The 27,663-nt window shown below is 35.5% G+C and overlaps 1 protein-coding gene across 19 annotated transcripts in view; it reads left to right on the top strand.

Annotated features, from left to right (window-relative positions):
- The window catches only part of BAZ2B (bromodomain adjacent to zinc finger domain 2B), a 308,079-nt gene that overhangs the window by 119,705 nt on the left and 160,711 nt on the right, over window positions 1–27,663 (top strand). The gene's annotated exons all lie outside the window — the stretch shown is intronic.

Genomic DNA, 27,663 nt, shown 5'->3' with positions numbered 1-27,663 from the left:
TCATAGATAATTCTGTTCTAAATATATCCTGAAGTTTAAGTTTACAATTAGAGTAGAAACTACTGTTTTAAGTTTGGAGAATTTCTTTTAATGCAAAGTATTTCTGTTTGGTAGCAACCATCGCATATACTCATTGTAGATTTTGGTTAAAGAAATTGGCTTTTAAAAAAGACACTGAAATGATAAATTATATTAAACTGTCACTTTCTTGGCACTCTAAGGAAAATTTAAAAAAATAACTTATGCGGTAAATCAGATTAATTTTTTCAGGGAATATTTGGATAAAGTAATTTTGGTTTTGTTTAATAAATTTCACAAATCTATTTACGTTTGTCATAATTATTGTTGATAATTGTTTTAATTATCAAATTATTGTTCTTAAATCTGTTAAGAGATCCTTGTGATGTAAAAACAGTATTAAGTACTCGGAATATAAGAAGGAAATAATGAGCTTCTTAGTTTTAATCCTAAAGCTGGCAGTCACTCCATCTGTGGTCTTGGGACAATCATTTAAACTGCTTTACCTCAGTTTTCTTGTCTACTGTCCATATGAGTGTTAAGTAAAATCTGTATGTTTATTTCTTTATGTTAGTATAAACTATAAAGAAAATAGTTTTCACAAGTATTTTATAAAATGGAGAACTGACTCTGGAGATAGAGTAGGAAAACATTTAGGAGTCACAGTAGACAGGGAAATAATAGAAAAATTATTTCAATTGTAAAACAATAGAAAAATTATTTTCATTATAAAATAAGAGAAAACAGGGTTTAAAATAAACACTATGTAATTGGCTTTTTAATTTGGACAGAATTGTTAGTTTTGCTCAGTTCTTAATATAACATTAGCAAAAGATACTTATTGTTGGATATATGACTGAAATGAAAAGTGAAAAGCTTGGAGGTGATTTAGTAAAGAGTCACAAATGTACTTAAATCTTTTTCTCAAAAGTCTTATTTCTGGAAATAAGATGATTCAGAGCAGAGGGAAGAATGTGTGTATATATATTAAAGGCCTGTAAGTGTAGTTCATCTAAATAGTAAGATGTTTGATTTTTAAACTCTAGTATTAGGTATCCTGGCCATGTAAAAGAAGACATTATGAAATTATTAAACATTGAAGGAAGTTACCAAAGATAGTTTTAGAACCTAACATCCAGAAATATTTAAAAATATTCTGGGAATAATAGAAGTATAATTTTGCTTTTATTGAGAGAGTTAATGTACCTTCTTTTGCAAAATGCTTATCAAAATTATTTTAGGTAACAATTTTTAATATAAACCATTGGTGCTTTTTAGGAGATTCTAAAGACTATGTTTAGTGAATAGTTTAATCAAGTTATTGAAGTAGGACTATTTAATTTGTAATAACAAAAAAATAATTTGTAGTAACAAATAATAGATGTCAATTATTGACTGCTTAATATATAACAATCACTGGGCCTAATTCTCTTGTCTGAGATGCAAACTTTTACCTTTACCCTTTTACAGTTCTTTGGGGCTGGGCCTGAGAATTAAATTAAAAAATGTAGATCAACAGGAGAAAAGCATACTAATTTATTTAAAGAAGTTTTGTGTGACATAGGAGTCTGCATAAGAAATGAACACCCAAAGAAATGGCAAAACCTACTTGTTTTATATTAAGTTGAACAAAGAGAGGCAGTTGTGGAATATGTGACTATGTGCAGAGGCTAAAGGGAGAGAATTATTTTTAACAAAGTCTGTGTAGAATTATCTCAGTCTCAACTTTTTGTCCTTGACGATAAGAAGTTGCTTTCCTTCTGATATAGGAGGACATCTTTCATAGAGGAATTACATTTTTTGCTTTTAAGCAAAAGAAGGAAGGTCAGAATGTTTTCCTTATATTAGCTGTTTTTCAAGTGCCTTTAACTCAAAATAGTCAATATGCTAGAGTGACACATTCTGAATCACTATTACCTGCATTTTATATTTGTGATAATCACATGAGATTCAGATACCATCATTACTCCTCTGTTTTTACTGATAAGGAAATGGTTGTAGGGAACTTAAATAATTTCAGCAGTGTTCTTATAAGTGCCAGACCCAGACCAAACACACTAACAGAATCCAGAATCCAGAACTCAGTCTTCAATGTCATGCCTTTAAGCTTTGTGTTTATATTTTAGGGATAATAAAGATGCTTACACCTTGATGTAGATAGTTTTATTTTTTTCATCAATTTATTAAATAATGCCGAGTACTTACTAGGTGTCAGGCACTGTAAGGAAGTACCAGCGCTACTAATGGAAAGTAAAATAAAATTCCTTGTTTCAAGAAATTTACAGTTTAGTTGAAAAGACAGAAAATTAACAGGCTGTTTAGTACAGTTGATAACTGATATAATAGTGGTCAGCGCAGGATGCTAAAGGCAACACAGGAAGTATCTAATGTATTCTTTTATTCACATTTTTATTTGCATTTTTGGTGCTATTTTGGGTACATGGGATATATCAGTAAATAAAACTTTTCAAAGCTCTCTACTCTTATGGAATGTATAGTGGGGATGCAGATAAACAATAAGCATGATAAAGTATATAACACATTTGAAGTTGGCAAGTTTTATGGAAGATAGAAAAAGTAGAGCAGAATAAGAAGGCTATGGTGGTGATGGGTTGCAGAGGTTGAGGAAGGATTTATAGGAAAGGTGATATTTGAGCAAAGACCAAGGAATTGGTCAGCTATGTGGAATTCTTTGGGAAGAGACTTCCAGGCAGAGGACTTGAGGCAGGGGCTCAGAGTGTTCAGAGTAGTGGACCGTGTGATTAGAGCAGAGTGAGGGAGAAGGGAGGGTAGAGAAGGTATTGACAGAGGTAATTGATGGAAGAGTCAGATCATGTAGGGCTTCACAGAACTCTGTAGTGAGTTCAGGGAGCCATTGCAGGGCTATCAGTAAATCTGGCTTGTACTTCATTTTTTCTTTTAATTTTTTTTAAAGATTTTATTTATTTGAGAGAGAGAAAGAGCAGGGGGAGGGGCAGAGAGAGGGAAACAGTCAGACTTCCCGCTGAGCAGGGAGCCAATGGGGGGCTCAACCCCAGGGCCCCGAGATCATGATCTGAGCTAAAGGCAGACGCTTAACCAACTGAGCCACCCAGGTACCCCTGGCTTGTACTTTTAAAGGATCACTGCAGTTTTGCTGTGTTGAGAATAGACTATATAGGGAGACATTGACCACTAGTTAGAAGGCTCATAGAGTAATCTAAGTGACTGAAGTTTGATAGCAGTCAAATTCTGAGGTTTTTAAGGTACAACCAAAAAAGTCTTTTGGTGGATTGGATGTGGGATATGAGAGAGAGAGAAGACAAAATGACTCTAAGGTTTTGGCTGAGAAACTGGGGAGGATGGTTTTGCCATTGGCTGTAAGATAGGGAAGGTATTTAGATGGAGCAACTTCGGGATAGAAATGGGCAATCAGGACTTTGGTTTTTGGATGTGGTAGATTTTTAAGTGTCTAGTAGATATGCAAGTGGAGATTGTGAGAAGGCTTTCCAGAGGAGATACCATCTAAATTGAGGCTGAAAAATGAATTTGACTTACCTGGTCAAAGAGGTGCCTTATGATGAGATTCAAGAGCATTCTTTATACACTTAAATGAATCTTAGCATTTTCTGCTTTACATATTTACAAACTACAGAGTAACATCTAAACATCTGAAAAGTTATAGTATTTTTAAAATTAATAAAATTGCTTATTTCAAAGAACAATTTATTCTAGATAGTTTAATTTCCAGAATATTTCAGTGTCTATTATATTAATGAGTTTGAGTTGTACTGGGTGCATTTACAAATGTTGATTCTCACCATAGTGCCATAACATAAACATGATTCCCATTTTACACTTGGAAAAATTGGTTCTGATGGAGATTAAAATTGCCTGAGGTCATTGATATATTAAGTGATGGGTCTGTATTCAAATCTAAATCTTTAGATTCTGTTGCCTATGCTCATTATTTTAAAAGTATATGATATATTAAACTTTGTAAAACTTTAAACTTCTGTTTAAGGTCTCAGGGAGTTGTCTTTTTTTGTTATCCTTATTGTAACATAGTGATACCCTCGGGACATAAGGCTTATAGATTCTCCATCATAGAGTTAAGCTGTTTGTTGGGGTTTTTTTGAATGTCTGCACAACTTTCAGTACAGTTACCTATTACAGACTGTCCCTCCACTCTTAGCCCTATCCCCATGCCTAGTGCTTAATACGTGTTTAGAAAATTACAGCTGCCATCATCATCATCTTTATCCCTGTGACCTTGGGAATCACAATCCAAGCTTGTTTGAGTCATGTGGAAATTATAAAACCTCAGAGATTAAGGGCATGAGGATTTTTTAATAAAGATTGAGTTTAACTCATGTATTTATCTGATGGAAACCCATTTTTGTTTCTTTCCCTTTATTGGCTATTTTCTAGGGAAGTGAATTTGATAAATAAATTTGATACATTTCTAGTCAGCTGTGTTTCTAACTAGAAAAGCAATCTTCTCTGAGATGTCAGTGGATATTTTCACTGTAAAAGTGAATATAAGTCGTTCTACTTCAGTAGGGAATAGAAACATAGTTGTTCATTGAAACAGATTTACTTTTGAGGTAATGATGCTGCACTTTAAAACTTACACATTTGCCTTTAGATCAAAATATAATTTATATAATGTATGATACGTTTTTAAAAACATACTTAAGAGAAGGTCATTCAGACATCCTGCAGGAAAGAAATATTTTAACAAAAGCATTTTGCACATTTTTATTTTTTTTAAGATTTTATTTATTTATTTGACAGAGAGAGAGAGACAGATCACAAGTAGGCAGACAGGCAGGCAGGCAGAGGGAGAGGGAGAAGCAGGCTCCCCGCTGAGCACGGAGCCTGATGCGGGGCTCGATCCCAGAATGCTGGGATCATGACCTGAGCCAAAGGCAGAGGCTTAAGCAACTGAGCCACCCAGGTGCCCTGCATTTTGCACATTTTTAAAAGTACCAATTAAAAAAACAAAACAAAACTCCACTGTGGATTAAAATAGCCTATAAGCCTAACAGGTTTTTAAGCATATACTAAGGACATAAGTAGGAAATTTACCTAGTCTTTATATTTCTGTTCTATAACTATATGGCTTTATTCCAAGTACACTATTTTATACATTTCTCAATTTTTTAGGCTATTTTTTCAAAGGAACGAAAAAAAATACATATTTATTTTTCTATTTCTTTTTTCTAAAGTTTTCCTTTTCTTTTATTTTATGCCCCAAATACTTATGTATAATTTAAGACCACTATAATTATTAAATGGGATTTTTCATTAAATAAAATTTTGGATGGCTGTTGTAATTTTATTATTTATATAATCTCGTATTTTAGTTAATTCTTTTTTTTTTAAAGATTTTATTTATTAGAGAGAGAGAATGAGAGATAGAGAGCACGAGAGAGGGAAGAGGGTCAGAGGGAGAAGCAGACTCCCTGCTGAGCAGGGCGCCCGATGCGGGACTCGATCCTGGGACTGCAGGATCATGACCTGAGCCAAAGGCAGTCGCTTAACCAACTGAGCTACCCAGATGCCCTATTTTAGTTAATTCTGTTTAGGATTAGAAGTAAGTATATCTGAAACGTATCTACTTAGGAATAAAAAATACTAGTATATATGCCAAATGTTTGTATATTCTTCGCCTGTTTTATTTTTTGCTTGGACAGTGTCTTTAATTCATTTGGGGAAAAAGAAAAATGGTCAGTCAGAAATTGTTCTGGTAAAAGTATCCTACTGCCTATTTTTAATAATTATACTTAACTAAATCTATTACATCCTTGATTAATTGTGGCATGCCCAGGGAATGAGTATTCTGATTATTTTTTGAGACTGCTTTCTCTTAACATTTGTTACTGAAGTTTTTACTCTATGTATTTGTGCAAGTGTAATATTGAATTATTTTTTGAAGATTTGAAAATGGCAGAGAGCTACTGGGTCCTCTTTAGACAATTTGAGCTACTACTAATCTTGTTTGGTAAACAAAATACAAACAAATATTAAATATGGATCTTGATTTGATAATATGAGCAACTAATCTTGCTTTATCAACAAAGCATAATCAAATATTAAATGTGTAACAGTAATTAAAAAACACTAGTGATGACAAAAAGAGGATAAGGTTAATAGCATGCTGAGTAATATAAACAAGTAAAATATTATGATTTGAGAGTACGAGAAGGGTCACTAGGATGACCAGGGAAGGCTGGAAAAAAAGAAAAGAGATCTGAACTTCAAGCTTTGAAGAAAGACTTAAAATATTAACTTTCATAATGTGTTTATTGACATATTTCACACCCTACAATTTATAATTCACCCATTTAAAGTATATAATCCAATGTGTTCCACATTATTAAGTTTTTTAAGTTGTGGAAACGTATGTAACATAAAAGTTGCCATTTTAACTACTTTTTTTTTATTTTTTATGTTTAAAGATTTATTTGAGAAAGAGAGCAGAAGCAGGGGGAGGGGGAGAGGAAGAAGCGGGCTCCCCACTGAGCAGGGAGCCCAATGGGATCATGATCTGAGCTGAAGGCAGATGCTTAACTGACTGAGCCACGAAGGCACCCCTTAACTATTTTTTTAAAAAGATTATTTGAGAGAGAGAGCACGTGCCAGGGCATGAGCAGGGGGAGGGGCAAGAGGAGGAAGAGAATCTCAAGCAGACTCCCTGCTGAGCTCAGAGCTCTACGCAGGACTTAATCTTACAACCCTGAGATCATGACCTGAGCGGAAATCAAGAGTGGTTGCTTAACTGACTGAGCCACCCAGGCACCCCTTTATTTTAACCATTCATTGGCATTAATTACATTTACAATGTTGTGCAACAGTCACCACTCTCTATTTCTATAACTTTTCATCACCCCAAACAGAAACACTCTAATGATAAGCACTAATTCTCCATTCCCTCCCTTTCCCCAGCCCCTGGTAAACTTGAATCTACTTTCTGTCCCCATCAGTTTGTCTATTCTAGATATTTTCTGTAAGTGAAATCATATAATAATTGTCCTTTTGTGTCAGGTTTATTTCACTTAGTATAATGTTTTCAAGTTTCGTCTATGTTATAGCACGTATTGGAACTTCATTGCTCTTTAGGGCTCAGTAATATGCCATTATCTATCTATCACAAATATGACAAATATATGTAGGTATGTATATATCACATTCATCCATTCATCTCTTGATGGATTTTTAAATGTACAGCTATCTGTTCAAGACAGTGCTTTCAATTCTTTTCAGTGTATGTAGGTGCCTTGGAGTGAAATTGCTAGGTCAAGTGGTAATTTTATGTGTAGCTTTTTGAGGAACTGCCAATCTGTTTTCCACACTGACCACATCAAGCATTAACTTTTACTCTGTTATATTATAGAGTATGTAAAAGGTTACACTGAATGAATACTGGCTTCAGCACATAACGTACTTTTTTTTTTTTTTAAGATTTATTTGTGAGAGAGAGAGTGAGAGAACACAAGCAGGGGGAGCTGCAGAGGGAGAGGGAGAAGCAGACTTCCGGCTGAGCAGGGAGCTCAATGTGGGGCTCGATCCCAGGACCCTGAGATCATGACCTGAGCTGAAGGCAAATGCTTAATGGACTGAGCCACCCAGTTGCCCCACATATACTTTTCTTAAAAGGAAAAGAGAAAAAGGAAACATGTATGTGTAAAAAGCCCCTCTTAAAGTTAATTTTAATAAAATAGGCCTTCTGGTTGCATGTAATTCCAATTTTGCTGTAATGTTTTATAGAATATGGTCATTAAATTTCTGTTTCTCCATTCCGAAGAATCTATTGTGAAAGGATAAGTATGGCCATTTCCACAAGTAATTAGTGTAACTTTAGTGTAATTCTGCCCAATGTTCAGATTTTTTTTTAGTGTCCTTTTTCACATTGTAAAGTAAAATCATTCTTCTATCTAACTGGAAAATAAACACAATGCACCTTTAAGCCAAAAGACAGCCTTATTTCACTGGCTGGATAAGGTCATATAACCCAGGAAATGGGAAGCAATATTAGAATAGGGAAACTTTTTGACCTAATTACAAACATCCCTAGGAAGGATATATAATATAACAAGCACATAAACAATAATTAATTACACTTGTGGATTCAAATATGGAAATAGTAATAACAGTTACAATTGGTCACCTTAATAAGAATACTGTTTAGTACATCAGAGAAGTAATTTCTGGAAATAGAAGGAAGACTAATCAGAAGCTTCCTTTAAATTTCTCATCAAAGGTGCTTGCACCTGGATGGCACAGTTGGTTAAGTGTCCAACGCTTGACTTTGGCTCAGGTCATGATCTCAGGGTCATGAAATCAAGCCCCAGGGTGGGCTCTAGGCGCAGCAGGGAGTCTGCGTGAGATTCTCTCCCGCCCCACCCCGCTTACAGAGTCTTTCCACACATAAGTAGGAACTGAGAATGAGATTATGGGGTCTCTAAGTCATCAACAAAGGTTAAACTTGGAGAAAGCTTTTGAGGAAAAAAGTTTCCACTTGGTTAAAACCAAAAAGATAATACTTGAACATAGAGTTGTGGTTGATTTAAATACTTTGAATAAGCTACTGAAAATTAAATAATTAGATAAAATATTTTAAATGTGACATTGCTAAGCTGATAAGAAAGTAAAGAATTTAAAAGGATCAAAAACTAAGTGAAGCAGAAAATTTAAAGAGGAGGATTAGAAGGCAATATTGTTAAAATGTCCATAGTATTCAAAGTGGTCTTTAGATTCAGTGTAATTGCTATCAAAATCTCAATGGCATTTTTTACAGAAATTGAAAAAAACAATTCTAAAATTCATATGAATGAATTAAATTCATTAAGATCACAGAGAGCCAAATCAATCTGTAGAAAGAAGAACAAAGCTGGAGGCATCACACTTCCTGATTTCAAAATATCAGGTGAATGGATAAAGCTACAGTAATCAAAACAGTACAGTACTGGAATAAAGACAAACATATAGACCAGTGAAACAGAATAGAGAGCCCAGAAATAAATCCATGCATATATAGTCAACTGATCTTTGAAGAGGTTGCTAAGAGAACACAATAAGGCAAAGCTAGTCTGTTCAGTAAGTGGTAATGGGAAAACTGCATATCCGTATGCAAAAGAATGAAATTGGACCCTATATTCTATATAGGGACCTGATATTACACTATACACAAAAATCAACCAAAATGGATTAAAGACTTAAATGTAAGACCTCAGGTTGTAAAACTCCCAGAATAAAACTTAGAGAGGAAAAACTTCATAACATTGATCTTGGCAATGGTTATTACAGATATGTCACCAAAAGCATAGGCAACAAAAACAAAAAGGAGTAGGAGTACATATAGCTAAGAATCTTCTGGACAGCAAAGGAAACAGCAGAGTGAAAAGGCAATATATGGAATGGGAGAAAATACTTGTAAACCACATATGTGATGACAAGTTAATCTTTAAAATATATAGCTGACCCTTGAACAACATAGGTTTGAAGTGTATGGGTCCATTTACACATGGATTTTTTTTCATTAAATGCAGTGCAGCATTGTAAATGTATGTCTTCTTCCTAATATTTTCTTTTCTCTTGCTTTAAGACTACAGTATATTATACATATACAAAATGTTTATCAACTATATTATTGATAAAGCTTTTGGTCAACAGTATGCTATTAGTAGTTAAGTTTTTGGGGAGTAAAAAGTTATACACAGATTTTTGGCTGCAGGGGGGTCAGTGCCCCTAACTCCCATGTTTTTCAAAAGTCAACTGTATAAGGAACTCTTACAATTCAATAGTAAAAAACTAGTAACTAATAACCTGATTTAAAAATGGACGAAGGACTTGAACAGACATTACTCCAAACAAGACATGCAAACAGCCAACACTTTATGAAAAGATGCCCAGCACCACTAATCAGAGAAATGCAAATCAAATCCACAAAAAGATATCACTCCACACCTTTCAGGATGGCTATTATGAAAAAAATAAAAGACAAGTGTTCTCTAAGATGTGAGGAATTTGGAACACTTGCACACTGTAGGAATGTAAAATGATGCAGCCACTATGGAAAATAGTATAGAGGTTCCTCAAGAAATTAAAAATAGAATTACCATATGCTCTAGCAATCCCACTTCTGGGTATTTATCCAAAAGAATTCAAATCAGGGTCTTGAAGACATATTACTGCTCCTATGGTTCATTCGACACTATTCACAATAACCAAGATGTGGAAATATCCTAAATGTTCATCAACAGATGAATGGATAAAGAAAATAATTATATGAATATAATGGAATATGGTTCAGCCTTAAAAAGAAGAAAATTCTGATGTATAAGACAACATAGATGAAACTTGAGAACATTATGCTAAATGAAGTAAGTCACAGACAAATGCTGCATGATCCCATTTAAATAAGGTATCTAAAATAGTCAAATTTATAGAACCAAAGAGTGGAATGGTTGTTTCCAGGAAGTGGCAGGAAGAAGAAATGGGGAGCTACTAATCAATGGGCATAAAGTTTCAGTTAAGCGAGGTCAATAAGCTATAGAGATCGGCTCTACAGCATCATACTGATAGTCAACAGTAATGTAGTATACACTTAAAAAATTTGTGAAGAATGCAGATTTCAGGAGTGCCTGGTTGGCCTGTCTGTAGAGCAGGTGACTCTTGATCTCAGGGTCATGAGTTCAAGGCCCATGTTGGGCGTGGAGCCTCCTTAATTTAAAAAAAAAAAAAAAGGTGGATTTCATATTAAGTATTCTTATGACAATAAAATAAAAATTAAAAAAATTTAAAGAGGGTAAAAAAATCAACTTTCATTTCAGGGTATCTGCTGAAACTAGTGATTGGAATGTATTTTTAGGCCATGTAATCATCCATAGTAGAAATCAAGGGTATCTTGCTATTATTTCTATTTCAAAATATCTCTGCTTTCCTTTGAGGGAAGTATGGTCCCTTTTGAACCTCACTTTTTCAAAGTTTTAAGTTTTTGGTTTTTTTTTTTAAGATTTTCTTTGAGGGCACCTGGGTGGCTCAGTTGGTTAAGCAACTGCCTTCGGCTCAGGTCATGATCCTGGAGTCCCAGGATCGAGTCCCGCATCGGGCTCCCTGCTCAGCAGGGAGTCTGCTTCTCCCTCTGACCCTCCCCCCTCTCATGTGCTTTCTCTCCGTCTTTCATTCTCGCTCTCTCAAATAAATAAATAAACAAACAAACAAATAAATAAATAAAATTTAAAAAAAAAGATTTTCTTTGAGATAGAGAATAAGAGAGGGGGAGAAGGAGGGTGCATGAGCAGGGGGGAGGGGCAGAGGGAGAGAGAGAGAAGCAGACTCCCCACTGAGCAGGGAGCCCTGATACGGGGCTGGATCTCAAGACCCTGGGATTATGACCTCAGCCAAAGGCAGATGCTTAACTGACTGAGCCACCCAGGTGCCCCTTAAGTTTCTTTTTAAAAGTATTTGTACCTTTAGGGACACCTGGGTGGCTCAGTCGGTTAAGGGTCTGCCTTCAGCTCAGGTCAGTGGCTCAGTCGGTAAAGCGTCTGCCTTCGGCTCAGGTCATGATCTCAGGGTCCTGGGATCGAGTTCTGCCTCAGGCTCCTTGCTCAGCGAAGAGCCTGCTTCTCCCTCTGCCTGATGCTCCCCCTGCTTGTGCTCTCTTGCTCTCTCTCTGACAAATAAATAAATAAAATCTTAATAAAAAACTTAAAAAATAAAAGTATTTGTATCTTTAGTATAACTGTTATCTTTGTCCCTTCTCATTTTTCTTTTTTCAATTATTTTATTATTCAGTTTAGATTACTTGTCACATGGTAGGAAGCATAAGTGAATCCTAGATCTAATTTGATTCCCGGTATCTTAGTGTACTGATATACTGGATGGAGTGGTGTTTAAGATGTGTTTGTGCCAACACTGGCCTTTTCCAATATACCACCAGATGTGGACAAGTGTCTTTGTTTGCCTGTTGTTCTTCCCAGGTCTTCCTTTTTATCTTCTAAGATTGTCCAGAATTTCTTTTACGTCTTTACTCTATTGTAGTGAATTTCATTACTAAGTCAGCATTGATCTGTTGCCTAATAAATTTTCTCTAGATTTCATAGCAGATTTTTCCAGGTTTTGGATTTCTTCAATATCTCAGGCTACATTTTGGAAGCAAACCTCTGTGTTTGCTTGTTGTTGTTGTTTTGTTTGTTTGTTTGTTTTGTCCTTGGCAGTATTGAGATCTCCTTTGCGGCCATCCAGATTTTCTTTAATGACCATCTACCATCTTTCAGAAGGTCCTCTTTTCTTATTATTCCAAACTCTATTTGAGGGTCTCATGAATCTTTAATTTTTATTACCATAGTTTAGTTACCTTATTATGGACACCACTACTTCTCTGTTGGTTCATCCTGCAAGGTATTATACCTGATATCGAGCAGGTGGCTTGTGTGTGAGTGATGGATTATTTGTCATTCCTACTAATAGTGCCAATTGTTGGACTCTTAGCTCTTTGGATATTTTATCTTAATTGTTAGATTCTTTCACTTAACCTCATTATTTTTTCCTTTCCTTTTCTTTTTTTTTTTTTTCCTTTTCTTTTTCTTATCCCCCTTATACCCTAGGATACAACTTACTGAGGGTGGGATGGACCCAGTACTCTCAATTATTTATTTTTGACCCCAAAAAGGAAAATATTCAGGATGTCAAAAATTGGGAAAAGGAGAGCAAGACATTGGTAATGATGTTTTCCTTGCTGGCCCTGTATTATAATAGATCTATAGTTTCTGAAAGGCAGGCCCTCTTTTCTAAGCTGCAGCCTAAGTATTAAAAGTATTTTTCGGGGCGCCTGAGTGTCTCAGTCCTTTAAGCAACTGCCTTCAGCTCAGGTCATGATCTCGGGGTCCTGGGATCGAGCCCCGCATCTGGTTCCCTGCTCAGCAGGAGGCCTGCTTCTCCCTCTCCCACTCCCCTTGCTTGTGTTCCCTCTCTTGCTGTGTCTCTCTTTGTCAAATAAATAAATAAAATCTTTTAAAAAAAAAGTATTCTTCAAGGTTTGGGGTGTTTCTTCAACCAGGCCTACTTGTTTTTTTGTGTGGATTTATTGCCCAAGTACCAGGAGACTTCTTCATCTCATAATAGCTAATAGAAATCTACATCATTCCTCTCTGAAAGCTTTTCTAAAGTCTTTATTTCCTAAGTAGGATCAGTTTGTTCTAATCTGTTTATTTTATTAATCATTCCTCAGACGTGATATTAAAGCTGAACTCTGTGGATATTCAGTTAGTCAGTGTGGCATATCACAATTCACATATCCTGAATAGCTGGGACGATAGGTTCCATTGCTATGTCCACTTGTGCTCTCATCATGCTGACTCCCTCCTTTTGCGATCAAAGATAAATAATTGGGAGTACTGAGTCCATTGCCACCCTCAGGAATGTAGAGACTCAAGAAGTGATAGATAAGGGTTACCTGGTAAGGGATTCATGACTGGCTGGAGAGCCTTACCCAGGTAGTCACATGTCCTCGTAGAAACTTTTTTGGAGGTGTGGCCATCCTTTCATCCCTCCTTCCTTTCAGTATGCCTACTCTATATGTAAACCTTGGTTTAAACAATCTACTTACAGCAGCCCTTATAAAAGTTCTTTGGGAAGAGACAGAAGATGCTTGGAAAGTAGAGATATTTGGTTCAGATTTCCCTGTCCATGTTATGATAGGAGGATGACTGAGAGTTCTCACACCTGCTCTTGTTACCAACCACCCTCAAGGTGCACTTGGACACAATGTAGACAGTCTGTAATATACAGTTAGCTTGTGCATCTGTAACCTATTCAGATCCTTCATTAACAGTTGTTTTTCAAGTTGTTGGTTATCAGTTCTAGTGTATAGAAGCTCTCTTTACATTTATCTGCTATTACTTGTATGAATTTGTCTCTATGTTTTATTAATTTTCCCACCTAGCTTTTGGACCATAAGATGAATTATATTTTCCTCCCATTCTCTCATGGGATCTTCTCGTCTAGGCTGTCTATGTATTTTCCTACTCTTGTACTCGTCTTAATCCCTCCTACCACCTCAGTTTAGCAGATCTTTTTTTTTTCTTTTCATTTTAGTCTTATAGCATCTTTAATATTATATACCAGGCCAACAGTTCAGTGAGCACTAGTTGATTATTATTTTCATTTGAACCTCAAAATTGATAGAATTTAACGATGTTGAACTAAAGCTTTTTAAAACACTATGGCAATGGATTTCAACTCTGGTTCCCCATTGAAATCTCCTAGAGAGCTTTCCAAAACTGTTAATGCAAAGCTCCCATCCCCAGAGACTCTGATATAAGTGGTCTGAAGTTGGGCCTTGACAGAAGTATAAATATTTTTAAGATTCCCCAGGTGTTTCTAATATAGAGTTCAGAACTATTGCATTAAAGGAAGTCGAGGTAAAACTCTTAAGTAGTAAAGAATTCATTTAATAGTAAATATTTGAAAACCTAGTAAGTAAAGGCACTGTGCCAGAATCCTCTTCTACTGTGAAATAAATCATACCCTTGTTTGTTTCACTAGATTCTAACTTAAGATTTTTATTGGTCAAATTTTCTCAGAGTGGATGAGTACTTCCATTTGTAGTGGGCTTACTACTTTCATCTGAAGATATATTGTCTAAGTCATTTTTATAATGTTACTCCTGTCCATCAATATTCAAAGTAAATTGATTGTAATTATATAGTAAACATGTAACTTTGTAAATCAAGTTCTATTTACTAAGGCAGATTTTGAAACATAATTGTTTTCTGCATCTTTGTTTAAAATATATGCTACCTATAGGGCACCTGGGTGGCTCAGTTGGTTGGGCGGCTGCCTTCGGCTCAGGTCATGATCCTGGAGTCCCTGGATCAAGTCGCACATCGGGCTCCCTGCTCAGCGGGGAGTCTGCTTCGCCCTCTGACCCTCCCCTCTCTCATGTGCTCTCTCTCTCTCTCTCTCATTCTCTCTCTCTCAAATAAATAAAATCTTTAAAAAAATAAAATATATGCTACCTATACAGATTGAATAGCAGAAAACCAAATTAGTTCATGTGAAACTTTGTTAGAGGAATGTTCTGGACCTTCACTTTTATGTATTTGTGAATAATATTTCATATTTATATAAAATTATTTTGCTGTACAAGCAGAGTAGAATCTCATTTATCTGTCTTCAGTGGGACTCTAATGTATGTCTTAAGAGAGAGATGTTTAATATGAGACTTATAAACCTAGTGTGACTGAACAGACCTCAGGATCTTGCTATGTTTTAAGTAAAATAAAATTAGCTAACACAAGGGAATTAGTAACCCTAACTCCTTTCCTGTAATGAATTTGAGAAGTTTGATATAAATACTGGAAAAGAGTTGATTGGCACAAATAGATCACTAGAATGGCAAGTTAAATTTTTAGGTTTCACCAGTTTATTAAAATGAAAAGAAGGGACACCTGGGTGGCTCAGATGGTTAAGCCTTTGACTCAGGTGGTGATCTCCAGGTCCTGGGATCGAGCCCTGCCTCGGACTCCCGGCCCAGCAAGGAGTCTGCTTCTCCCTCTCCTTCTGCCTCTCCCCGTTCTTGTGCTCTCTCTCTCAAATGAATAAAGTATTTTTAAAAAAATGAAAAGAGGGGCACCTGGGTGGCTCAGTCGTTAGGTGTCTGCCTTCGTCTCGGGTCATGATCCCAGGGTCCTGGGATCGAGCCCCGCATCGGGCTCCCTGCTCAGTGGGAAGCCTGCTTCTCCCTCTCCCACTCCCCCTGCTTGTGTTCCTGCTCTTGCGCGTGCTCTCTCTCTCTCTGTCAAATAAATAAATAAAATATTTTTTAAAAAATGAAAAGAAGAAGCCTAAGTACAACAGAAGAATCTGTACTTTGAATTTTATGAGTTAGGTTTTTTGAATGATAGGATAAATGTACTAATCAAGAGTAATGCTTTTGCTTTATCAAGTTCATAGTGTATTTAGAAGAAGTTAAAGTATAAAACATTGGTTTATTTTATTCAGTTTACTTAATTAGTTTGTAAAAACTTTTTGAAGAGATTTTCTGATTTACTTTCTAAGGTTCATGACTTTTGGGAATTAAATAGGCCCCCAGGGGCGCCTGGGTGGCTCAGTTGGTTAAGCGACTGCCTTCGGCTCAGGTCATGATCCTGGAGTCCCGGGATCGAGTCCCACATCGGGCTCCCTGCTCAGCAGGGAATCTGCTTCTCCCTCTGACCCTCTCCCCTCTCATGTTCTCTCTCTATCTCATTCTCTCTCTCAAATAAATAAAATCCTTAAAAAAATAAAAATAAATAAATAGGCCCCCGGTTTGTCAATCCTTTTGGATATTTGTTCATTTATTCATTCAACAAAGATTCATTGAGCATATTCTATATGCTAGGACTGTTCTAGGACTCTGAAGATACCGTAGTGAACATTATATAGTCAACAATCTTGTGAGGGAGTCAGACAATAAATAGAAAAATAAAATATAGAGTAGATGGTAAATTTTAGATGGTATATTTTAGATGGATAAAATATATTTTAGATTGTAATAAGTGCTAAAGAGAAGTGGTATTGGTGATGTGGTGATTTTTAAATAAAGTGGCCAGGAAAGGCCTCATGAAGAAGGCAATGTTAGGACATTTGACCATTTTGAACTAAACTTGCAGGAGAAGGTTTAAAAAAAAAAGCATTACTAATGTATTTTCAAAAGTAGAGTCCCAAGCACACGGGAAAACTATGGTTAGAGATGTTAAATTAAATTGCCCAGTGTCAGATGCTATTAATTAGTACCATAGCTGGAAGTGCCTCCTTACTCCAAGTGCTCTTCCTTGTTATTTTGCTCTTTTATTTGGGGATGTTAAGATGAGATGTGGTTGGTTATTATATATGTTATTGTTACACCTTTCTGCTATTTATTGAGAAGATCTATAATCACCTAAATAATTACAGTTTTTAGATGGATAAGAAAGCCTAAACAATGATAAAACTTTTGCTTATACGTATAGAATTACAGAAGACCAATAAAGATCATAATGAATAAGTTGATACTCAAAACAGGGCCTGCTTCTACGTAAGGATGAAGTAACTTTTTTCTACTATAATGGTAGTGGGATTGGGTTAACTGATCAAAGATTTGGAATATAGGATAAAGACTGTTTTGTACTAACTTTAACAAGGATATGGGGACTGTCCAACAGAGCAGCCAGAAACCTTGGAGTTAGTCTAGGGCATTAAAATAGTTATCAAGGGAATCCAGGGTCTTACACAAACAATAAATGGAACCATCAAATCAAAAAAAATGAGGAAGAATGAAAAGTTGATGGAAGTGACAGAACCAGAGTAGACTCAAATAGAAACAGGAGAGTGGGTTCAAAATTAGGATCATGATTGACAAGTATATGTCTAATTGCCCCTCTTAGAGGTTCTTAATATTTGTTATTGAGTTTGGAGTGATAGATTAAAGGAAATGTGTAGACCTTGCTGGCTAACATTTTTCCACTTCAGAAATTGAAAATGGATAAGTAGTTTGTTTAGTTATTGACAAGTGTATTTATGAAGACTTAAAGTTATTTCTACATTAAAAAAGTTATAAGAAATAGAGGGTTTTTTTCTATGTCTTAAGTTTCTTTTTCATTTTTTAAACTGACAGTTGGTGGTAAATGTTACCATACATATGATGCAGAGATACTGAAAGAATTTTAAGGAGGGAAGTGGCAGGATCAGATTTTTATATTAAAATGATTACTATTTTTGTAGTAGGATTACTATGGCTGTGTGGAGGAGGATTGGGGAAAAGAGACAGACCTCGTAGAGAGGGCTATTGCAGTATTTTCAGTAAGAATTGATTTAGGATTGTAAGATAATAGTGGGAACAGAGAGAAGATGTGTAGGAAGCAGAATCAGCAGAAGAGAGTGAACACTTTATGTGGTTTAGAATCTCAGGCTTATTTTTCTTTATCAAATTCCTCTATTGTAAAAATCTAGCGAGTCACATGACCATTCTAATGAAGTTGTGGAACAAGTCTGGTAAGTCCTTAGGAACTCATAATCTTGGATAAACCTGTTCAGTTCCCAAACTGAATTAATATAGTGTTAGCAAGTTTATATTAATGTGTACACACACACACACACAAACACACACACATACAGATGCAAAATTAACTACACAGGTGAGTTCTTGAGAGGCTTTGATAACTGACACATGAAAGGTCATTCTAGGAACCTTCTACATTCAGTCTTGGATATAGAGGCTGACATGGAGAATACTGACTTTAAGATTTCAGTAGAGAATGCATTAAGTCAAATAGCATCTTATCAACATGAGATTCAAATAGTCTTTTTTTTTTATTTAATACCAGCTTTATGGACATATAATTCACATACCATACAATTCACCCACTTAAAGTATACAATTGAGTTTTTACTGTATTCACAGAGTCGTGCAACCATTATCACAATCAACTAAAACATTTTCATCATCCCAAAAAGAAACTCAGTACTCATTAGCCATAACTCTCCATTCTCCCCCAACCTTCCCACAGCCCAGCGCAACCACTAATCTACTTTCTCTACAGATTTGCATTTCTTGAACATTTCGTATGAACAGAATCATGCAATATGTGGTCATTTGTTACTGGCTTCTTTCACTTAGCATGATGCTTTCAAGGTTCTTCCATGTTATAGCATGTATCAATATTTCATTCCTTTCTATTGCTGGTTAATATTTCATTTTGTGGATATATTTCATTTATTACTTGACAGTCATTTGGGTTATTTCCACATTCATACACAAGTTTTTCTGTGGACATATGTTTTCCTTTTTCTTGGGTATATACTTAGGAAAAGAGTTGCTGGGTCACATGGTAGCTCTGTTTAGACTTTTGAGGAACCCAAGTATTCTTTTTTTTTTAATTTAAATTTTAGCTAGTTAATATGTAATGCAATATTGGTTTCTGGAGTAGAATTCAGTGATTCATCACTTACATACCACACCCAGTGCTCATCACAAGTGCCCTCTTTAATACCCATCACCCCACCCACCTCCCTCCATCAACCCTTAGTTTGTTCTCTATAGTTGAGAGTCTCTTATGATTTGTTTCCCTCTCTTCTTTTCTTTCTTTTCCTTCTTCCCATATGTTCATCTGTTTTCTTTCTTAAATTCCACATATGAGTGAGATCATATGGCATTTGTCTTTCTCTGACTGACTTATTTCACTTAGCATAATATCTTCTAGCTCCATCCGTGTTGTTGCAAATGGCAAAATTTCATTTTTTGATGGCTGAGTAATATTCCCTTGTATATATATACCACATCTTCTTTATCCATTCATCAGTCGATGGACATAGGGGCTCTCTCCATAGTTTGGCTATTGTTGAGAAGAATGCTGCTATATAAACATCAGGGTACATAGTCCCCTTCAAATTTGTAATTTTGTATCCTTTGGGTAAATACCTATTAGTGCAATTGCTGGATTATAGGGTAGTTCTATTTTTAACTTTTGAGGATCCTTCATACTGTTTTCCCGAGTGGCTGCACCGTTTGCATTCCCACCAATAGTATAAGAGTATTCCCTTTTCTCTGCATCCTCACCAACACCTGTTCTTTCTTGTGTTGTTAACGTTAGCTGTTCTGACAGGTGTGAGGTGGTATCTCATCATGGTTTTGATTTGTATTTCCCTGATGATGAGTGATGTTGAGCATTTTTTCATGTGTGTTACACATCTAAATGTCTTTTTTGGAAAAGTATCTATTCATCTTTTCTGTCCATTTCTTAACCAGATTATTTGTTTTTTGGGTGTTGACTTTGATAAATTCTTTATAGATTTTGGATACTAACCCTTTATCAGATATGTCATTTGCAAATACCTTCTCCCATTCAGTAGGCTGCCTTTTAGTTTTGTTGATTGTTTCCCTCGCTGTGCAGAAGCTTTTTATCTTTTTCTTTTTTTAAAGATTTTATTTATTTATCTGACAGAGAGAGACACAGTGAGAGAGGGAACACAAGCAGAGGGTGTGGAAGAGGGAGAAGCAGGCTTCCTGCGGAGTGGGGAGCCTGATGCGGAGCTCAGTCGCAGGACCTGGAGATCATGACCTGAGCCGAAGGCAGACGCTCAACCGACTGAGCCACCCAGGGGCCCCAGAAGCTTTTTATCTTGATGAAACCCCAACAGTTCACGTTTGCTTTTGTTTCCCCTGCCTCTGGCGATGTGTCTAATAAGAAGTTGCTATGACTGAGGTCAAAAAGGTTTTTGCCTGGTTCTCCTCTAGGACTTTGATGGTTTCCTGTCTCACATTTAGGTGTTTCATCCATTTTGAATTTATTTTTGTGTATGATGTAAGAAAGTGGCCCAGTTTCATTCTTCTGCTTGTAGCTGTCCAATTTTCCTAACACCATTTGTTAAAGAGACTGTCTTTTTTCCATTGGATATTCTTTCCTGCTTTGTTGAAGATCAGTTGACCTTATAGTTATGGGTCCATTTCTGGGTTTCCTATTCTGTTCCATTAATCTGTGTCTGTTTTAGTGCCAGTACCACACTGTCTTGATGACTACAGCTTTGTAATAGAGCTTGAAATCTGGAATCATGATACCTCCAGTTCTGTTTTTCTTTTTGAGATGCTTTGGCTACTCAGGGTCTTTTGTGGAAACCCAAGTATTCTTAACTTTTGAACATTTGAAGTAGAATATTTAGATAACCACTTTAAGCATAGTTTTGTAGTCCAAATAAGTACATATGGTTCTATCATTAGACTGCATTTATTTTAGTAATCAGTAAACTGTTTCAAAAAGATACTTAATTTTATTTCATTTCTCATTTTTAGAATGATTTTGTTATTGAGTTGACATTTGGATTTACTTGGTTTTAGAAATACTAAAAAAAAAATTGGCCCATAGTTATATTAATTATATCACCATATTTAACAGTTAAATATTTTCATGTATTTGGTGCAGATCGTGTTGAGACATGTTTGGGGTATATACTTAGGGCTTCTACTATAAATGTAGGCAGTTAAATTCTCTTTGAGCAGTGTATGGAGGATCTAAATTCTTCCAAATAAAAACTAGGGAGTACTATATTAATACTTGGGGCTGTTGGTATAGAAAGAAATGGACAAATTAAATGCAATTCAGAAAATAATAAAAAATTAAGAGGGAAATGGAAGAGACCTATCTGAAAGGATGTAAGTACATAATTTGACTAAATTTTACAGTTAAGAGAACGGTGAAGGGAATTATATAACTACTTGTGAATCTGTGGAGATTATCAATATCATAAAGGAGAAAACTTGATCCCTAAATTACTGAGAAAGGGAGTTATAGTCTGAACAAAATGGATTTTTTGAATAATGAAAATTAAAAAATTATGTATTCTCAGGAAAAAGTAGTTTTATTTTGGTTATCTAAAAACTAAACTGAGGGATACCTGGCTGGCTCAGTCGGTAGAGCACACGACTCCTGATCTAGGGGTTGTGAGTTCAAGACCCACGTTAGGTGTAGCAATTACTTAAAAATAAAAAATCTTAAAAAAAATAAGCTGAAAATGTCACTGTTACCTAAAAACAAAACCTTGAGTTATACTATTATCCATAGCTAAAGTAATGATAATACTGTTTTGAGGGGTATGTTGACAGGGGATAGCCTAATACATTTCAACATCTGTTCATGTTTACCTGTGAAATAAATCTGCTTAGAAGTGAAAATGCTCTTGACATTTGTCACTTATTTTTGTTCACATTTAATTTATGAAAGAAATGGTATTAAGTTTTAATGAGCTGTTTTCCCATTCTTGTATATTTAGTTTGAAGAAAATAAAGATATTTTCTTCTGAATTTTGGCCAGACATATAAGGACAACAGACCTAGCAGGAAGTGTGCTTAGGTACTCTCTTTACAATCCCTCTTTGAAGTAGGTATAATTAATCCCATTTTACTGGTTCACAAACTAAGACTCCACAGACACACTGGCTGTGTTTTAAATGATACAGTGAATTTATAAAATAAATACAGAGCAGTAAAAAGTCAATATAATTAGCAGCTTCCTGGATAGAAGCTAAAGTGCTCTATAGTTCAAAGATGGGAAGTTGTGGCCTAGGGTTAGTCACAGACAGCTTTACGGATAAAGTGACTCTTGGGCCTATATTTGAAGGAAGATAGTATATCGACTCTTGGGAGGGAAAACAGAATATGTCTTGGTAGTATAAATAGCATGAGCAAGGATGAGAAAAGACAAGACTTAAAAAACATCACATTTGTTAGGTCTTTTGGTTACAAGTGTCTTTTGGTTACAAGTAATAGAAACCCACTAAAACTCATTAGAAGAATGGGTATTTGAAAGGCTAGAGAGAAGTTTTAGGGAATACAAAAAAATGAAAAAAGCAGGTCTAAAGAAAAGAACCTGAGATTGATAATACTTTCACTTTTTCTCTGTCAGGACCACTCAGCTTCTCTGTACATCTCTTCCAACATTTTTTCCAACCCACTTTTCTTTAGCTTGTATGTTCTTAGGCCTTTATGATTTCCCACTCACTAGCAACTTCCTCTGTTTTGATTAGTTAAAATGTCTGTGTCAGAGATAATCTGATTAGATCATAGCATCCTTTAAGGCAGCTAACACACGTCATAGATTTCTGGCTAGCCATTGTCTCCTCAAGGTCATTTCTAATGGTTCAGACAGCTTTGACCATGAGAGTGGGGTAATGAGGCCCACTGTTGAGGGTCAAGGATTACATCAGTAACAAGAAGTCTTATCTGGTGAATTAAATGGTTTATATAGAGGAAGAATGGGTGAAGCACAGGAAAAGCACAATGGAGCATGAACCTCTTCCTTCCTGGATGGAGGTGAAGGTTGGATTTAATTTCGTGAAAACGGTCATATTTAAAAATTAGTTCAAGGCAAAATCTTTTTTCTTACTGGTTGGTAGCCTACCCTACATGTGATGCTGCATCTCTTCAGAATCTTAGTCTCCCTACCCACCTCTTCACACCTCAACCCTCTAGCTTTTCTTTCACACTATTTCTCCTCTCTCTGGTGCTAAAGATGAGGAGAGATTGGATAAAAATCTTCAATTATTTCAGGGTTAAAAGAGAACAAGAAGTATAAGACACACCCTAGTGCCCAATACAGGTTCAAGACTTAGACATTATATGTCATATGTGAGGAGTTAGATTTTTTAAAAATTTTTCTCCTGTGTTCTAAAAATATTTCTGAATTTAGTAAAGTGAGCACATACATTTTTATGTACTAGAGAAAATTTTAAAAATTTGTAGTAATTTAGATTTGGGTTAAATTATGGTGAGAATAGTATGAAATGAAAAAAATTGAGAGAAAATTAAAAAATGAAAATTATTAGATGTTGAAGTTCTATAAGGCAAAGACAGGGACTTATCTATATATTCTAACAAGTAATCTGTTATATAATTTTGTTGTAGATAATCAATAATAATTGTTAAATGAACTAGTAATAGATAAGCTATTTCAATACAGGAGGCAGAGAGAATAAATTCTTCATGTATAATAATTTTTCCTTGAAATTTTACCAGAATTCTCAAATTTCTCATTCTCTTTAACTTCAGTAGTATTAATTTTTAAAAGGTATTTCTTCTTCAGTTAAAGTTTATATATGGTTTTGGACACTCATTTCTGTTTCTCCCACTTTACTGTGATATAAGATACTGGGATGTGGTCTCTATAGATACTACGATTTACAACTATAGATGAATCAAAAATGTAATCATTAAAGAATAATTAAAATTATGTAATATCCTATGTATTATAAAACAATTACAAATCCCTACTTAGATTCTAAGATGGGAATTTATTTTCAGAAGCATTTTACTTTTTCATAATGTTTTTATGTTTTTTTGACTCTGAGAAAATGTATAACCTTTAATATAGATATCCCTAATCATTAACAAAATAAAGAATAAATATAATATCTTTCCAATGCAGATCCAACTTATTTTCCTACTTTTCTGTTTGCTCATTTATATATATGGCTCCCCAAAAGGCCGCTCCATATCCTGAATCTATACCATCTTCCAATACCTGGTATCACCATGATTGTCACTTAGCTCAATTTTTTGCAAGGAAAAAACTGTTTAACTCAACTTTGATCAGGTTTTCACCATTGCTCCAATCCACTAGACTATAAACCCTTGAGGTAGACTACTTAACCTAATTGACTTATTCATTATATCCCAAACACCTAACATGCTTCATGGTTTAATAAATGTCTTCTGGGGTGCTTGGGTGGTGCAGTTGGTTAAGCATCTGACTCTTGTTTTCGGCCAGGTCATGATCTCAGGGTCATGAGATCAAGCCCTGTGTTGGGCTCTGTGCTCAGCATGGAGTCTGCTTGTCTCTCTCCCTCGCCCTCTATCCCTTTCCCTGCTCTCTTTCTCTCTCAAATAAATAAAATAAAAAAATCTTTTAAAAAGATAAAGAAATAAATGTCTTTTGAAGGTTGAAGATGTTTCCATACGTGGTTAAACTTTGTATAGTTGGTGTCCTTATAGCATCTGAGTGAAATAACTTTGATCTATCTTTAATTAGCTGAGTATGCAAAGTAGAAGACTCTAGCATTTAGGCCCCATCCCAGGTGCCCAGCTAATATAATATCCCATATTACTTTGTCATAGGCTGGAAAGTTACAAGTATAGGTCCCTGAGTCCTAGAGGAAATCTAAGAATTTTGTATAGCCACTCTTACTTTATGGACTGTGTACAAAAAGCATGGATTCTACTAGTGTAGTAGTGCACACACACAATGTTGAGGTGTGTGTGTGTGTGTGTGTGTGTGTGTGTGTGTGTGTGTATGTATGTATGTATAGTAGTAGTAGGAGGAGGAGTCATAGTAATCATTCCAGTATAGCAGGTAGTATGATTAGGGATTATAAAATCCTTCTGTGCTTCACCATAAAAGACATACATTACTGGGAAACCAAATAGAACAGTGTTTCTCGAGCTTCTTTTGTAATGACCCAGAATATTTCATTTTTTCCAAAATCAAAGACCCCACTAAAAAAGAGAACTACAGGCCAATATCCCTGATGAACATGAATGCAAAAATTCTCAGAATATCTCATTTCTTATGACATTGATATGTGGATTTCGTGAACTTCTAATAAATGGGTCACAGTTTTGAAAATTTTTCTGCAACTGGGACTAAAGAATTGAAAATCTTAGAAATGGCCTAAAATTTTAGGGTTCAAAGCCAGTGTGTTCTGTGTATTATTTATCTTTGATTCTCTCACTGGAGTAATGGGTTCCTCTAGAATTCTGATGTAAGTTCTAATATAAAAGGGCATTGGGATACAAGGCTTTAGCTTCTTTTTCAACTCTTGAAAGAACCTACTTGTACAGGGAATGTTGTCAGCATCAGTAGAGGGGCAAGGGGAAACCCATGCAAGGAAATCCTTTATCTACTTCTGTTCTGTGAAGCCACCTTTTTTTTCCCCTGTTAAATTCTGTCTCTCTAAATGCATTGAGAACATATATGTATATGTATATGGCCTCTTCTGCCAATAGTAACTGAACCTACAGTATTGCAAATAAAATAAAACTTTTGATTTGTACTAGGAATATTTTGTTGGAAATGTTAAGAAATGCAAGTTATAACAATAGAGTTATTTGAGATTACCTCCTAAGTGAATGGTGCAGCTTTTAAGTGAATAGTTTCCAAATGGCTATACCACCTTAAATAATCTACAAGTGATTTTAATGATATCCCCAGAATTTTGGTAATGGCAAATATACTCTGTGAAGCAATCATGATAGCATGATAATAGTTTCAATTTCTTCGTGAAGGTAGCTGCTGTCCCAGATAACTTCTTGCATGCCGACCTTCCTCAGAAAGCTTTAGTAGGGTACTATCTGTCCTAAACTTGCCAACTCATGCTTTAACAATTTTAACAGCTGGAGTTACTCAATATGAAGCAGACTACCTCACTAAGCAAGATAATTTCAATGTCTGAGGGAAGAATATTATTACATTTCATTCCAGTTTTTAAGACTACAATCCAATTAGACAGCAAGCAATTTTGATGAACGAAAATAAAATTTAAAAGTCACACTAGCCGTGTTTCAAGTGGTCAACAGCTATCACATTATCAATACCGACTTGAAACACGGCTGGTGTGCTTTTAAATTTTATTTAGTTTTAAATATAATTGTCCTCGTATTGTTGGTTAATGGCTATTCTATCAGACTGTGCAGATTTAAACATTGCTTTTGATACATTGGTCTTTGGTTCATCAAAATTGCTTGCAGTCTAGTTGGATGCTATCCTTAAAAATTGGAATGAAATGTAATGAAAAGACTTGATTATTTTTAAATCTAGCTGAAGGTGTAACCACACAGAGAAGAACTATTTAAAGAGACTTTTAAAATATTATAATTTTTTTAAAGCATGTTATGGTTGATGGATGCAACTTTTTTTTTTTTTTACGATTTTATTTATTTATTTGACAGAGACACAGCCAGAGAGGGAACACAAGCAGGGGGAGTGGGAGAGGGAGAAGCAGGCCTCCCGCTGATCAGGAAGCCCGATGTGGGGCTCGATCCCAGGACCCTGGGATCATGACCTGAGCTGAAGGCAGACGCTTAACGCCTGAGCCACCCACGCACCCTAAAATATTGTAATTTGACTGTATATCCCTAGTGGACTACATGCTAAAGGCCAAAAGAATTGTTTTCAGTAACTGTATTCTTGTGTTGATGTTGGTATTGTTATTCTGAGATTGTTATTCTTTTGGTTGTGTATTTTGTCATAAATCAAATGAGTAATTCTGTGTTGAGGACTGAAAGTGTCAAGAACTGGTATTTGGTACAGGAACTGAGATTTCTGGCAAGTGAAAAGCAAGAACTGAAGATGTAAAAATTTATATGGTACAATAAAAATCCTATAATCCTAAATTTAAGTTGAAAGCATTGACATGACCTTTGTCTTTAAAGAATGAAATACAATTTTTTTATTAAAAATTTATTTTTTCTATATTCCAGGGACCTGTAACCTAACTTCATACACTCACAAATGCAGAACTCTGCTGAGGCACTACCCTCGTGAAGCTACAGTCTCCATTCTCACTCCCTACAATTATATGTTCTTGACTCCTTATTATGTCTGACTCCCTCCGCCCCCTTTTTTAAACCTTTTGATCTCCTTCACCCATTTTTCCCACCCTCAACCTCCTGCCTCTGGCAACCACCAACTGTTCTCTGTATCTATGAGCTAGGCTTTCTTTTTTTTTTCTTTCTAATTTTTTAGATTCCACATATAATAGAGATCATACAGTATTTGTCTTTTTCTTTCTGACTTAACTGCACTTAGCATAATGCCCTTAAGGTCAATTCATGTCATTGCAAATGGCAAGATTTTATTTTATTTCTTTTGTGTATACTCACAATCTCTTTATCCATTCATCAACAATGGACACTTAGGTTGTTTCCATATATTGGCTATGGTAAATAATGCGGCATTGAACATGGTGGTGCACATATCCTTTTGAGTTACTGTTTTTGTTTCATTTTGATAAATACCCAGAAGTGGAATTGGTGGATCATATGGTAGTTACATTTTAAATGTTTTCAAGGAAACTCCATACTGTTTCACAACAATTTATATCCCCACCAACAGTGCACAAAGGTTTCTCTTTTCTCCACATCTTCGCCAA

Source organism: Zalophus californianus, chromosome 3 (assembly GCF_009762305.2).
Source record: "Zalophus californianus isolate mZalCal1 chromosome 3, mZalCal1.pri.v2, whole genome shotgun sequence".
In the NCBI taxonomy this organism is placed as follows: domain Eukaryota; kingdom Metazoa; phylum Chordata; class Mammalia; order Carnivora; family Otariidae; genus Zalophus; species Zalophus californianus.
This window is presented reverse-complemented; position numbering and strand designations above follow the sequence as displayed.